The following is a 12557-nucleotide window of genomic DNA, read 5'->3' on the forward strand; positions in this document are numbered from 1 at the left end:
AGAGCCCGACACATCACCAACCCTACTGCTGAGTCACAACTGAGTCAACCAATATTTCGGCAAACTAAACCCTAAACTAAACCCTACCTATGACTCTACATCTTTTACTCAGAAGTTGAGTTATGAAACTCAGCACTAATGAGATAGATCACTCTTTTTAAATCAATTCTTTACTTTTGTATTTTAACTTTGTGGTGGGGCGTGGTCTGCGGTGCAGTGCGGACGCACCTGCACGGCATCCGCAATCACCCCCGCCGTGTTAAAACACAGGGACTCAGGGGTTGGTGGTGTGTGGTGTTGTGAATAAATGTCTGAAAACACTGATCCCTGGACCCGCCGTGCCTTATTCCTGCCACGGTGGTGCCGAAACCCGGGAGGCGGCACGGCGGGTTCTTATCGGAGCCAGGGAGTGGAGGAGCTGGCCCAGAGGGTGGCCGAAATGGCGGCCGCCCAGCGGGAGCAGGCGGCGGAGGTGCGTCGCCAGCAGGCAGAGCAGCAGGACCAGTCCGAGCGCCACCTGCAACGGATTGGGGAGCTGGCGGCGCTGCTCTGGGCCTGGGCGCCACCCCCACAGGTGTGTACCGAGGACAGCGAAGCGGTGGAGGAGCCGCGTGGGGCACCTGAGCAGCCGGAGGTGGCAGACGAGGCGCGCGGGGATCTGCGCCTGCCGGAGGAGGGGGAACAGCCGGGTGAAGGGCTGCTCCTGCCGGGAGCGGTGGACGAGCCGCTCCGACCGGAGGCGGCAGACGAGGCGCGCGAGGGTCTGCACCGGCTGGAGGAAGAGGAGTCGCGGGAGGGGCTGCCGGAGCCGCTCCCGCCAGCGCCCCAGCCAGCGGCGGACGAGCCGCTCCCGCCAGCGCCCCAGCCAGCGGCGGACGAGCCGCTCCCGCCAGCGCTCCAGCCAGCGGCGGACGAGCCGCTCCCGCCAGCGCCCCAGCCAGCGGCGGACGAGCCGCTCCAGCCGGAAGAGGTGGAGAAACCGGGAGGGGAGATGGCGGTCCCCGTGCCAGGGGAGCCTGCTCGACCTGTGCCCGAGGTCGAGGATCGAGCTGCCCCGCAGCGTCAGATGCGCCGGGTAGTGAGCCCCTCCCGGGGCCGGCGGGGTCGTGCCGGCTTGCCGGGTAGCCGGCCTCCGGACCGGTTTCGCCACTGCTGCCGGAGGCGTGGCCGACCCCCGGACAAGGCTCGCCGCCATTGGAGGTGTGGGCGGCCTCCGCAACGGACTTTGCTCCCCCCAACCGGTGGGGTGGGGGGGAGTAGGTTCGGCCAGATGACTCCCCGGCCTCAATCGGGCGATGGGGGTGTGTGGTGGGGCGTGGTCTGCGGTGCCGTGCGGACGCACCTGCACGGCATCCGCAATCACCCCCGCCGTGTTAAAACACAGGGACTCAGGGGTTGGTGGTGTGTGGTGTTGTGAATAAATGTCTGAAAACACTGATCCCTGGACCCGCCGTGCCTTATTCCTGCCACAAACTTATACTCATTTCTCGGTCCATCTGAATATCTGGAATTAGAGAGCAACGGTTTACATCAGCAGCTCTTATAGGGTGGGTGGGTAGGTGGACACGTACATACATACATACATAGAATATTATTTTATTATGTATCCATTTTTCTGACCCGCAGGAGTAAGCCTGTGTCTTGTTCTGTGTCTGCATGACAAAGTTTCCGGTTTCGGAAACTATTAAATTTACTGTGACGTCATAGAAAAACTCACGCAGTCACCACAGTCACTTAAAAATATTTAGGACGGCCGCACGTAGACAACAGTTTTCCTTAATCTTGCGCTTGTAGTTAGCAAATATAAATAAATCACGTCTTTCAATCGCCACAGTAACGAGCAGTTTTAAACTGCGGAAAAAATGCACGACTGGTTTCCACGGTAACCAGATTGTTGCCGTCGGCACGTGTTCACCTACACCTGGTGACATCACACAGAGAAAGCTTCCCTTTGATCCCAAAAACCCTTAAACAGACCTTTGAGTCGCATGATAACACACGCTAAAAGCTTGTTTGAGCGCTATAACGCAGTACTGCAAGAATTAAGGAAAGAAATAGAGAACTCATCATCTGTAAACATGTCAAACTCCGTTTGGGGCGCGATTTGCACTGTGGGCACTTATGCTCACAAAATTATGAGAAAAACGTTGGGATTTGATGACCAACCTTCACCCACTGCTGACCAAACTGTATGCGAGGCACCTGAAGTTCGCTGTGGTAACCAAATTTTACACGCGGAACATGAGGTACTTTTGCCAGATCAGCATATACCTGAACATAATCAGAATAGCGGTTTAAAGCAAGTGTGTGAAATTCTTCACCCTGAAAATATACAGCAGCAGCCTTCTGTGATTCAAAGACATCAGCGATGGGAAAATTCAAATCGAGATGCATCAGACCCTGCTAAACCCAGGATCTCAGACCTAAGACCTAGTCAAAGAGTCTCAGAACACCATGATGAAATTGTGAACAGAGACAGGCCTCCTTTGGAAGGGAGAGAAGAACATAATGGGATTCCTCATAGAGAGGTTTCTATCACCAGGAGAGGAACTGGATTTTTAGGACAATCCATTACCACAGTGTCTAACATGTGCAAGTCAGCAACTGAGGCCATTTGTCACAGGTTCTCGCTAGTAGTTGAAGAGGTCAGACAATATGTGGCAAAGCTGATGTCACGTGCTGTAGGAAGTATTTGCGTTTGCCTTTGCATTTTATTGTTCTTGGTCAACAAAATTCAAGCTATATTAATTTATTTACTTTCATTTTTAACACAATACCTTTAATTTTCCTCTATGGAAATGGAAAAGGTGAAGACAAACCTAATGTCAGTGCCAACTTTATTTGGCTCTAACTGGACTATGACAATTTTAATAGGGAAATAACTAATAATTGGGTTATAATGGGGTTAATTAGGCTCTTACCATCTCAGTCATGCGAACAACAGTTGAAAACCCAGCCAGTCACGGCAGATGGCTGCTCCTTCCTGAGCCTGGTTCTGCTGGAGGTTTCTTCCCAACGGGGAGTTTTTCCTCCCCACAGTTGCCAAGAGCTTGCTCATAGGGGATCATCAGATTGCTGGCCTTGTCTCTAATACTGTAGGGACTACCTTACAGTATTAGAGACAGGCAGCTGTTGTTTGCATTCAAAGCCACATAAATAAACTTGAATTCTCAATTAAATGAATGGATTTGATTTGATTCCTTTACCTTCACAGAATCCTTTTACTTCAGTTTTGTCTTCTGCTTCTTGGTAGCAATAATAGTTTGTCAATTAAGCTTCTTGCCCCATTCATCCCTATGCTCTCCTGTTTTCTCCTAACTGGCATGTCTGACCCGTGGGAGTGCAGACACCACACAGAGAAAACCTCAGACTTTAAAGCCGGAAACATTTTCAGTGATGTCACAGAACAACGCACCTGCAGTCCACACAGTAGGTGACCTATCATTTAGTTAATCTTATGATTGCCGATCAGGTATGCTTTTAGACTTGTGCTACGTTTGAAATGATAAATGTTACAAGGTCAACAGTAGTAAAATTGCTAGCTCCAGTTTTTTTAAATGAAAGTGACAGATGTTAATGTGTGAAAAGCTTTAACCTTCCCATTGTGATGAAGTGACCTGATTTCAAGTTTTAAAATGTAAAAAGAAAATTGCTAAAAGGACTTTTCTAATACAAAATTTCTGCTTGGATTAAAAAGTGTAACCAGCATATAAAATGAAAATGGTTTGACCTGGCAGCCAAAGTGGAGGCTGAAGGGGTCTAAAACTACATCTGTCTTTGCAACTGTGAGACATATTTCACCAACACACACACACACACACACACACACACACACACACACACACACACACACTCCGTATTCTATTGACCTCACGTGTAAAGTGCAAGAACGCAGGTGTTGTGAACTTTCCTGTTCCTGTGGGCAGTAATGGAGTTGATAATAAGATATCAGCAAAGTTTACTGGAATTTTTTGGGTTCTGACACTTTTGGATGGCTAAACAAACTGACTCAGGGATATCCTTGCTGTACCACATAAACAACATAACAGGAGGGTTAAAAACTGAGACGACAGTGAAATTAAGCATTCTTTGGTCAACACTGCCACCTACTGGACCCTACATTAAGGCCTAAGACTTTCAACTTTGGTTTAAATCATGTAGCCACGCAATCTGAGGAAAAGTTCACTCCAAACACAGTGAGGTTCATTCAAAGGAACTTTTATGTAGATGATGGACTTGTAAGTGTTATATCAGAAGCTGAAGCAATAAAACTAGTGAAAGAGGCAAGAGAATTGTGTAGCAAGGGTAAACAAAGATTAGACAAAGTTCATATCAAACTGTGAAAATCTGATAAAGTCACTGTCGGGAGAGGAGAGTGCTGAAAGTATTAAGGACTTAGATCTATTGATGGAAAGACCACTTGGTGTTTAGTGGTGCATTTCTTCTGATGAGTTTTAGTTCAGAGTAACTGTAAAAGAGCACCCAATGACAAGAAGAGGAATTCTGTGCACAATAGCATCAGTGTACGACCCACTGGGATTTGTGGCAACCTTCATCCTAAGAGGAAAACAAATCCCGCAACAGTTATGCCAAGAGAAAGTAGAATGGGACGAGCCACTCTCAGATCAACACTGTCATTGTGGGAATCCTAGATTTTCAAAACCTGTCAAAGGTGAAAGTTCAAAGACGTGTCTTACCTGCAAACACAGACATTGCACAGTGTGAACTACACCATTTTTCAGACGCTGGTGTGACAGGCTACGGAAAATGTAGTTATTTAAGAACAGAACAAAGAAATCAAGGACTTGACTCGAGGAAAGGACATTCAACTGAAGGATAAGACACACAAGCTCTACAGCCCAAGTCCATTTGTTGATGAGCAGGGAGTACTTAGGGTGGGAGGAAAAGAGCAACTCTACACCCATATATCAAACATCCTGCCATTATCCCCAAATCAAGTCATGTTGTGTTTACTTATTAAACAGTACCATGAAAAGGTGCAGCATCAAGGAAGAGGAATAACTGTCACTGAGCTGCGCTCCAATAGAGTATGCATTACAGGATGCAGCGATTCAGTTGCTTCTCACATCTACAAGTGCACAACCTGCACAAAGTACAGGAGACATAGTCAAGATCATGGGAGGTCAGATTTACCAGAGGATAGAGTGGAAACAACACCCCCATTCTCCTACTGTGGCATTGACTGTTTTGGACCTTTTTATGTAAAAGAGGGTAGAAAAGAACTTAAAAGGTATGGTCTTCTTTGTACATGTATGTGTTCTAGAGCAATACATAATGAAATGTTGGATGACCTTACAACTGATCATTTTATGAATACATCATGTAGTTTTATTTCTATTCATGGACATGTAAGACAAATCAGGTGTGACCAAGGTACTAAATTATTTTGGTGCTAAGGGAGAGTTTTTGAGGCCAGCACGGTGGTTGGAATTGAACTCAGGACCCACAGCAAGAAGGTCCTGAGTTCAATTCCAACCATGTTTGCGTGGGTTATCTCTGGGTACTCTGGCTTCCTCCCACTGTCCAAAGACATGCAGTTTGTAGGGATAGGTTAATTGAAAAATCTAAATTGCCCATAGGTGCGAATGGTTGTCCATCCCTGTGTGTTAGCCCTGCGACAGACTGGCGACCTGTCCAGGGTGTACCCCACCTCTCGCCCTATGACAGCTGGGATAGGCTCCAGCACCCCCTGCGACCCTGAAAAAAAGGATAAGCGGAAGTGAATGGATGGATGGAGAGCTTTTGAATGCACTGAAGGATTTTGACAAAGAACAGTTGAAACAATGTGGATGTAAGTTTGTTCTGAACACCCCCTCTTCAAGCCACATGGGAGGTGTTTGGGGAAGGCAAATTAGGACTATTAGAAGTGTTTTAACGACTATTCTAGATCACACTTCTAAGAGACTTGACACTTCCTCACTCAGAACGTGTCTTTATGAAGTTATGGTTATTGTGAATTGTACCTAGTAGTAGTAGAGAACCTAAATGACCCAAATTTAGAACCTCGTACACCAAATCATATTCTCATGATGAAGTCCAGCATTATTCTACCCCCTCCTGGCAAATTTGTGAGCAGGGACCTGTACTTGAGAAGGAGATGGCGCCAAGTTTAGTTTTTAGCCAATTAATTCTGGACAAGGTGGAAGAAGGAATATCGTCTCACTCTTCAACAGAGACAGATCTGGCAAAAAGATAAAAAGGAGTCCAAAGGTGAAAGATATTGTTATTCTTCAAGAAGACAATTCTCCAAGGAAAAAGTTTTAAACTGCGGAAAAAATGCACGACTGGTTTCCACGGTAACCAGATTGTTGCTGTCGGCACGTGTTCACGCAAGCCTGGTGACGTCACACAGAGAAAACTTCCCTTTGATCCCAAAAATCCTTAAACAGACCTTTGAGTCGCATGATAACACACGCTAAAAGCTTGTTTGAGCGCTATAACGCAGTACTGCAAGAATTAAGGAAAGAAATAGAGAACTCATCATCTGTAAACATGTCAAACTCCGTTTGGGGCGCGATTTGCACTGTGGGCACTTATGCTCACAAAATTATGAGAAATACGTTGGGATTTGATGACCAACGTTCACCCACTGCTGACCAAACTGTATGCGAGGCACCTGAAATTTTACACGCGGAACATGAGGTACCTTTGCCAGATCAGCATATACCTGAACCCCGCTTCAGCAGACTCAGAGAACTGCATAATCAGAATAGCGGTTTAAAGCAAGTGTGTGAAATTCTTCACCCTGAAAATATACAGCAGCAGCCTTCTGTGATTCAAAGATATCAGCGATGGGAAAATTCAAATCGAGATGCATCAGACCCTGCTGAACCCAGGATCTCAGACCTAAGACCTAGTCAAAGAGTCTCAGAACACCATGATGAAATTGTGAACAGAGACAGGCCTCCTTTGGAAGGGAGAGAAGAACATAATGGGATTCCTCATAGAGAGGTTTCTATCACCAGGAGAGGAACTGGATTTTTAGGACAATCCATTACCACAGTGTGTAACATGTGCAAGTCAGCAACTGAGGCCATTTGTCACAGGTTCTCGCTAGTAGTTGAAGAGGTCAGACAATATGTGGCAAAGCTGATGTCACGTGCTGTAGGAAGTATTTGCGTTTGCCTTTGCATTTTATTGTTCTTGGTCAACAAAATTCAAGCTATATTAATTTATTTACTTTCATTTTTAACACAATACCTTTAATTTTCCTCTATGGAAATGGAAAAGGTGAAGACAAACCTAATGTTAGTGCCAACTTTATTTGGCTCTAACTGGACTATGACAATTTTAATAGGAAAATAACTAATAATTGGGGTATAATGCAGTTAATTAGGCTCTTACCATCTCAGTCATGCAAACAACAGTTGAAAACCCAGCCAGTCACGGCAGATGGCTGCTCCTTCCTGAGCCTGGTTCTGCTGGAGGTTTCTTCCCAACGGGGAGTTTTTCCTCCCCACAGTTGCCAAGTGCTTGCTCATAGGGGATCATCAGATTGCTGGCCTTGTCTCTAATACTGTAGGGACTACCTTACAGTATTAGAGACAGGCAGCTGTTGTTTGCATTCAAAGCCACATAAATAAACTTGAATTCTCAATTAAATGAATGGATTTGATTTGATTCCTTTACCTTCACAGAATCCTTTTACTTCAGTTTTGTCTTCTGCTTCTTGGTAGCAATAATAGTTTGTCAATTAAGCTTCTTGCCCCATTCATCCCTATGCTCTCCTGTTTTCTCCTAACTGGCATGTCTGACCCGTGGGAGTGCAGACACCACACAGAGAAAGCCTCAGACTTTAAAGCCGGAAACATTTTCAGTGATGTCACAGAACAACGCACCTGCAGTCCACACAGTAGGTGACCTATCATTTAGTTAATCTTATGATTGCCGATCAGGTATGCTTTTAGACTTGTGCTATGTTTGAAATGATAAATGTTACAAGGTCAACAGTAGTAAAATTGCTAGCTCCAGTTTTTTTAAATGAAAGTGACAGATGTTAATGTGTGAAAAGCTTTAACCTTCCCATTGTGATGAAGTGACCTGATTTCAAGTTTTAAAATGTAAAAAGAAAATTGCTAAAAGGACTTTTCTAATACAAAATTTCTGCTTGGATTAAAAAGTGTAACCAGCATATAAAATGAAAATGGTTTGACCTGGCAGCCAAAGTGGAGGCTGAAGGGGTCTAAAACTACATCTGTCTTTGCAACTGTGAGACATATTTCACCAACACACACACACACACACACACACACACACACTCCGTGTTCTATTGACCTCACGTGTAAAGTGCAAGAACACAGGTGTTTTTTTAGTTCTCACATCTTTTTGTTCAACCCACTGAATTAAGGCTGACAGTCGGCAGTTCAACTGGATCTGAGTTAATTATATTTAAAGTTGTTATATTTAAAATTAATTGTGGTAATGAACAGAACCAAAATGTCTCTGTCCAAATGGACCTTACTGTTTACCAAATAATGCATCTAAATGTTTAAAAAATATTGTGTTTAGATATTCATTAATTACATTTTTAAAAAGATTGCAGTCACTAATTATACCCATTAAATGTGTTTTTCATGATGTCTTTAGGGGAAGCTGAGAATGTCATGGAGGCTGAAAATGACCGTCTACAGTTACCTCAAGGGACTCCAACCTTTGAGAGCATAGAGAAGGCCCGCCGTGCTAAAAGCAGCCTCAGCGCCTTCTTGGAGAAATAATGTAATTAGTTATTGTCTAACAGCGTGGTTCCAGAGAGGAGCTGCAGCCACTGTACATTTCGTTTTCTACAAACCACAAAGACTAGGAAGTGGCTCACAAAGAAACCTCAGGTTTAGCTGTCCAAAACATACCCACTCCCTAAACGCTACACAACTATACTTTATGTAGCATTAAGGTTATCTCTCTGGGGGGTTTTGTTATATTTAGATGAACAAGAATACCAGCTGCTATAAGCCTGGTTCATGAATGTAATGATGATGATTGAACAAAGTGGTAAGACAATGATTGTTGACTTTCGTCAAAGCTGCAATTAGACCAGTGGAGAGCAGAAATTCTCTTAAACACTCTTATGTGTAATACGTCACCTTTAAAAAGCTCCTGAAACATGTGTCTCGTCAGATGACTGTTGCGGGCCAGTTATACACTTGCCTCTGTTTAGATGATAGACCGTATGCAAAAGATGGACGTAGCATCCAAACCCTCCCCTTTTTCTCCTTTACATTCAGCTCCTGCTGTCCTGGAACAGCAAAGGCTTGCCCTTTCTTTCTCATTTCAGTGGCTACAATCCATCCTTTGTATTCAGTCTGCGGTTCTTTTCTATCCAGGTCATAGACGTGTTACTTTCTAAGAAGCTTTGTTTTGATGAAATCTAAATTAGATTTCTGCTGCCCTCTGCCAGGCTGGTAACTTTTGCAGTTGCCGATAACCAACAGCTGAAGTGATCAAAATGTAATGGTGCATCATTGGTAAAGATTCTCAGACATTTGTATTGACAGCTAAAATGTATTATTTTCAACACTAAAATTTTAATTATAGGTGTGAGGGAGCTTCAATACAAAGCTGTTGGACCTCCAACTTTTTTTAAGCCATCACAGTAGATTTAATGCAGAATAATCCAAGGTGCTGATATTTATACTTTGTGTTTGACATCTGGAAAAAAATTTAAATTAATAAAAAAAGAAAATTGAAAAGATTTTAGTGTCCGAATTGATCTTTGTGACAAGGACACCCCCTGAATGCAAAGCTGTAGAGCAGGGATGTCAGTGTTTCTGTTAATGTAATGAGATCTTTTAATCTCAAAGAGCAGCAACTTAAGCAGTATGTGGGGTTTTTTTTCTTTGTTTGTTTGTTTTTAACATGATAATGAAATGCTGCATAGTAAATGACATTTCTCAGGATGACTCTTTGGGCTTAAATTGTTAGAAGTTAATGTGTAAAGTTATGTCCTCTTTCATATTTTCCACAGCCATTCAGTGGACTGGAGTGGAACGTATTTCACAGTTTGAGTGTGAGAGAATTCCCCGACAGAGAAACAGTGAAACTAGGAGAGCCAGAGCTCAGCAAAGGCCAGAAATGTTATAGATCCTACTTTTGGCATCCTCAAAACATGCTGGCACTCCATCTTCTTGTGAGCCTTTGAGGGTCGGCCTCTGTTTCCTCCCAAAGTTGTGGGGGCCTGCTGCATCCTCCACATAATATCTGTGTGGCAACACACGATGTCTACCAAGAAGAAGGAGAGGAGGCGACGCAAGCAGGACAAGCCGAAACAGTTGAAGGCACAGGTGCAGACAGGAAGCTTTCAGGAACCTGTGTCTGAGCCAGGCTTGCTGCACAAGTGTGTCCTGAACAGCTACCTGCATGATGTAGTCATGTTCAAACAGCAGCTAAGGCCACAAGAAATAGCCTGCTATTGGTTAAAGAAAAAAAGGGTGCATGTTTTTCTCCTAATTAGTGTTGCTGTAGGAGTATGGAATCTATTTGTTCAAATTGTAAATAGTGTGCATTAAGTGTTCTTTTTTGTATATTTGTTTATTCTTTATAAACCTCATATGTTCGTAATTGTATAGGTTGAATTTTATGTACGCAGAAAAAAAACTCACTTCACATTTGACATTTAAAGTGTTTTATTTAAAGTTTGTCAACAAGTTTCTCAAATAGTGACAGATATCACTCTGCCTTTTGAGTAGCTGCCCTCTCCCTCTCTTGCTCCCTAGTCAGAGCCTGTCTCTCGCTGTCTTCCTCTCTTTCTGGTTGGTCCTTTAAAAACGGTAGGATAGCCTGGCTGTCCCTGGGCCTCTTCCTCAACACTTCTGTAGAAGGGGTCGAGGGTGTAGTGCGGATTGCATCACCTGTAGTGAAAGTCAGGTTTGCTGGTAGACTTATTGAGTGCTGCCGCTGGAACACAGCATCCATCATCATATTATACCGCTGCCAGGTGGTGGCAGTCGGGCTACCTGCCTCTACACCCTTCCCTGTAGATGGGTCCCTAAGAAAATATTTATTAATTGCTATATTATCACAGTTACACTGACTGTATTAAATTGCAAAGTACATTTTATTAGAAAAAGAAGAAGAGGAATTTCCATTTAAGGAAGGGTAAACAAGTAAAGTATTTTTTTAAACCAATCGAAGGAATCAGATAGGAACGGGTACATTACCTTGTATTTGGCCTTCAGGTTGTTCCACGTTCTTTTTTTTTTTGCTTGTTTGGCTGTAATAGCCTGAAGAGCTAACAAAGTCCCTGAGGGAAAATAATGTGGCACTGTCACTTCAATAGGTATTTATCATAACAGACGTGTTGCTCTAATCCTTCCCTAGAACACAGGGAGCACTCAAAATCAGTACTTACTCCCATCTAGTCTTGCCGGAATTTCTCCTTCCAGTAAAAAAAGGCTCTGATTTGCTGCCTGCCACTCAGTGAGAGCCCGTGTTTCCTCACGTGTCCTTTGATTAAAATATAAACGTTAAATATTCCATAATAGTAATAAGTCAAGCAAAGAACAGCTTTTATAATAGGGAATAATGAGCAAAACAATCAGGTGCTCGATTGAAACTTAATGTTCATAGAAACTTCAAATGAATTGAAGATAAGATTTTTAAACATTATATAGGACAGTGTAACATTTGTATGAACGACTGGCTATTAAAAATACCAAGGCGATTTATATCAGAGCCTTTAAAGATTGTGGCAAATTTCCAAATGAAATGTCGAGATAAGGCCGTTTTCTTCGGGCACACTGAACCTCGTGCTTGCTATTTGGCAGGCAAGGCATCTCCCAAAAAAAAGCACAAGGAATTTATAAGTAGGGTCTCTACTGCTAAATGTACTAAACATTAGAATTTTAAATACCTATATTCTCACATAAAATGCATTGAAAATACACTGCATATTACAACTATAGAAGTATTTAACTTTTGTGGGTCTTCTCCTCAACCGTTTCCACAGAACTCTTGCGAAATGGATTCTGGGATATTTGGCTGTACCACCAAGTCCACCCAAGTCACCACTGATGTATGCTTGACAAAACGAGAGGAGTGAGAACACATCTGGGAATTTTAGCGTACTCAGCTTGATGTCTACTTTGAATTGGAAAAGTACTTGGTCTGCGACTGACGATGTATCACAAGTCCACGAGAATGCAATTACACACAAGTACGCCTAGTCTCCGATCATTTCATCCATCTTTATGAGCAACATTTTAACTTTTTTATCTCTGGAGTGATGAGCTCCAACAGTATGCTTGACATTTGCTCAGATAGGACAAAAGAACAATGAAACAGACCAGTCTTTGGTTGTGAATGGTTGCAGTTAATTGTAAGATTGGACTAAGTCAAGATTTTTTTACACACATTAAATTGTCATAAAGTCATACAAACCTTTTTGACAAGTTCTGAATAGATCTGCAACATATTTAATTATTTGTGCATCTATAATATGCATCTTTTGGAAATTGAATACATAAAGACTATATTTGGTTGTTTTAATCACAACGGTTTTAATATACTGATTGAAAAACTGAAGAGGTTTTTTTTTTTAATTG

General features: G+C 43.1%; 1 long non-coding RNA gene across 1 annotated transcript; it reads left to right on the forward strand.

Annotated features, from left to right (window-relative positions):
- The first annotated feature begins 1479 nt into the window (after positions 1-1479).
- On the forward strand, positions 1480-7623 carry LOC146514414 (uncharacterized). Its single transcript, XR_014875345.1, has 2 exons — positions 1480-2246; positions 6664-7623. It is a non-coding gene; the product is annotated as an uncharacterized LOC146514414 (long non-coding RNA).
- Positions 7624-12557: the final 4934 nt, after the last annotated feature.

The sequence above is a fragment of the Neolamprologus multifasciatus genome, chromosome 7 (genome assembly GCF_963576455.1).
Source record: "Neolamprologus multifasciatus chromosome 7, fNeoMul1.2, whole genome shotgun sequence".
Classification (NCBI taxonomy): domain Eukaryota; kingdom Metazoa; phylum Chordata; class Actinopteri; order Cichliformes; family Cichlidae; genus Neolamprologus; species Neolamprologus multifasciatus.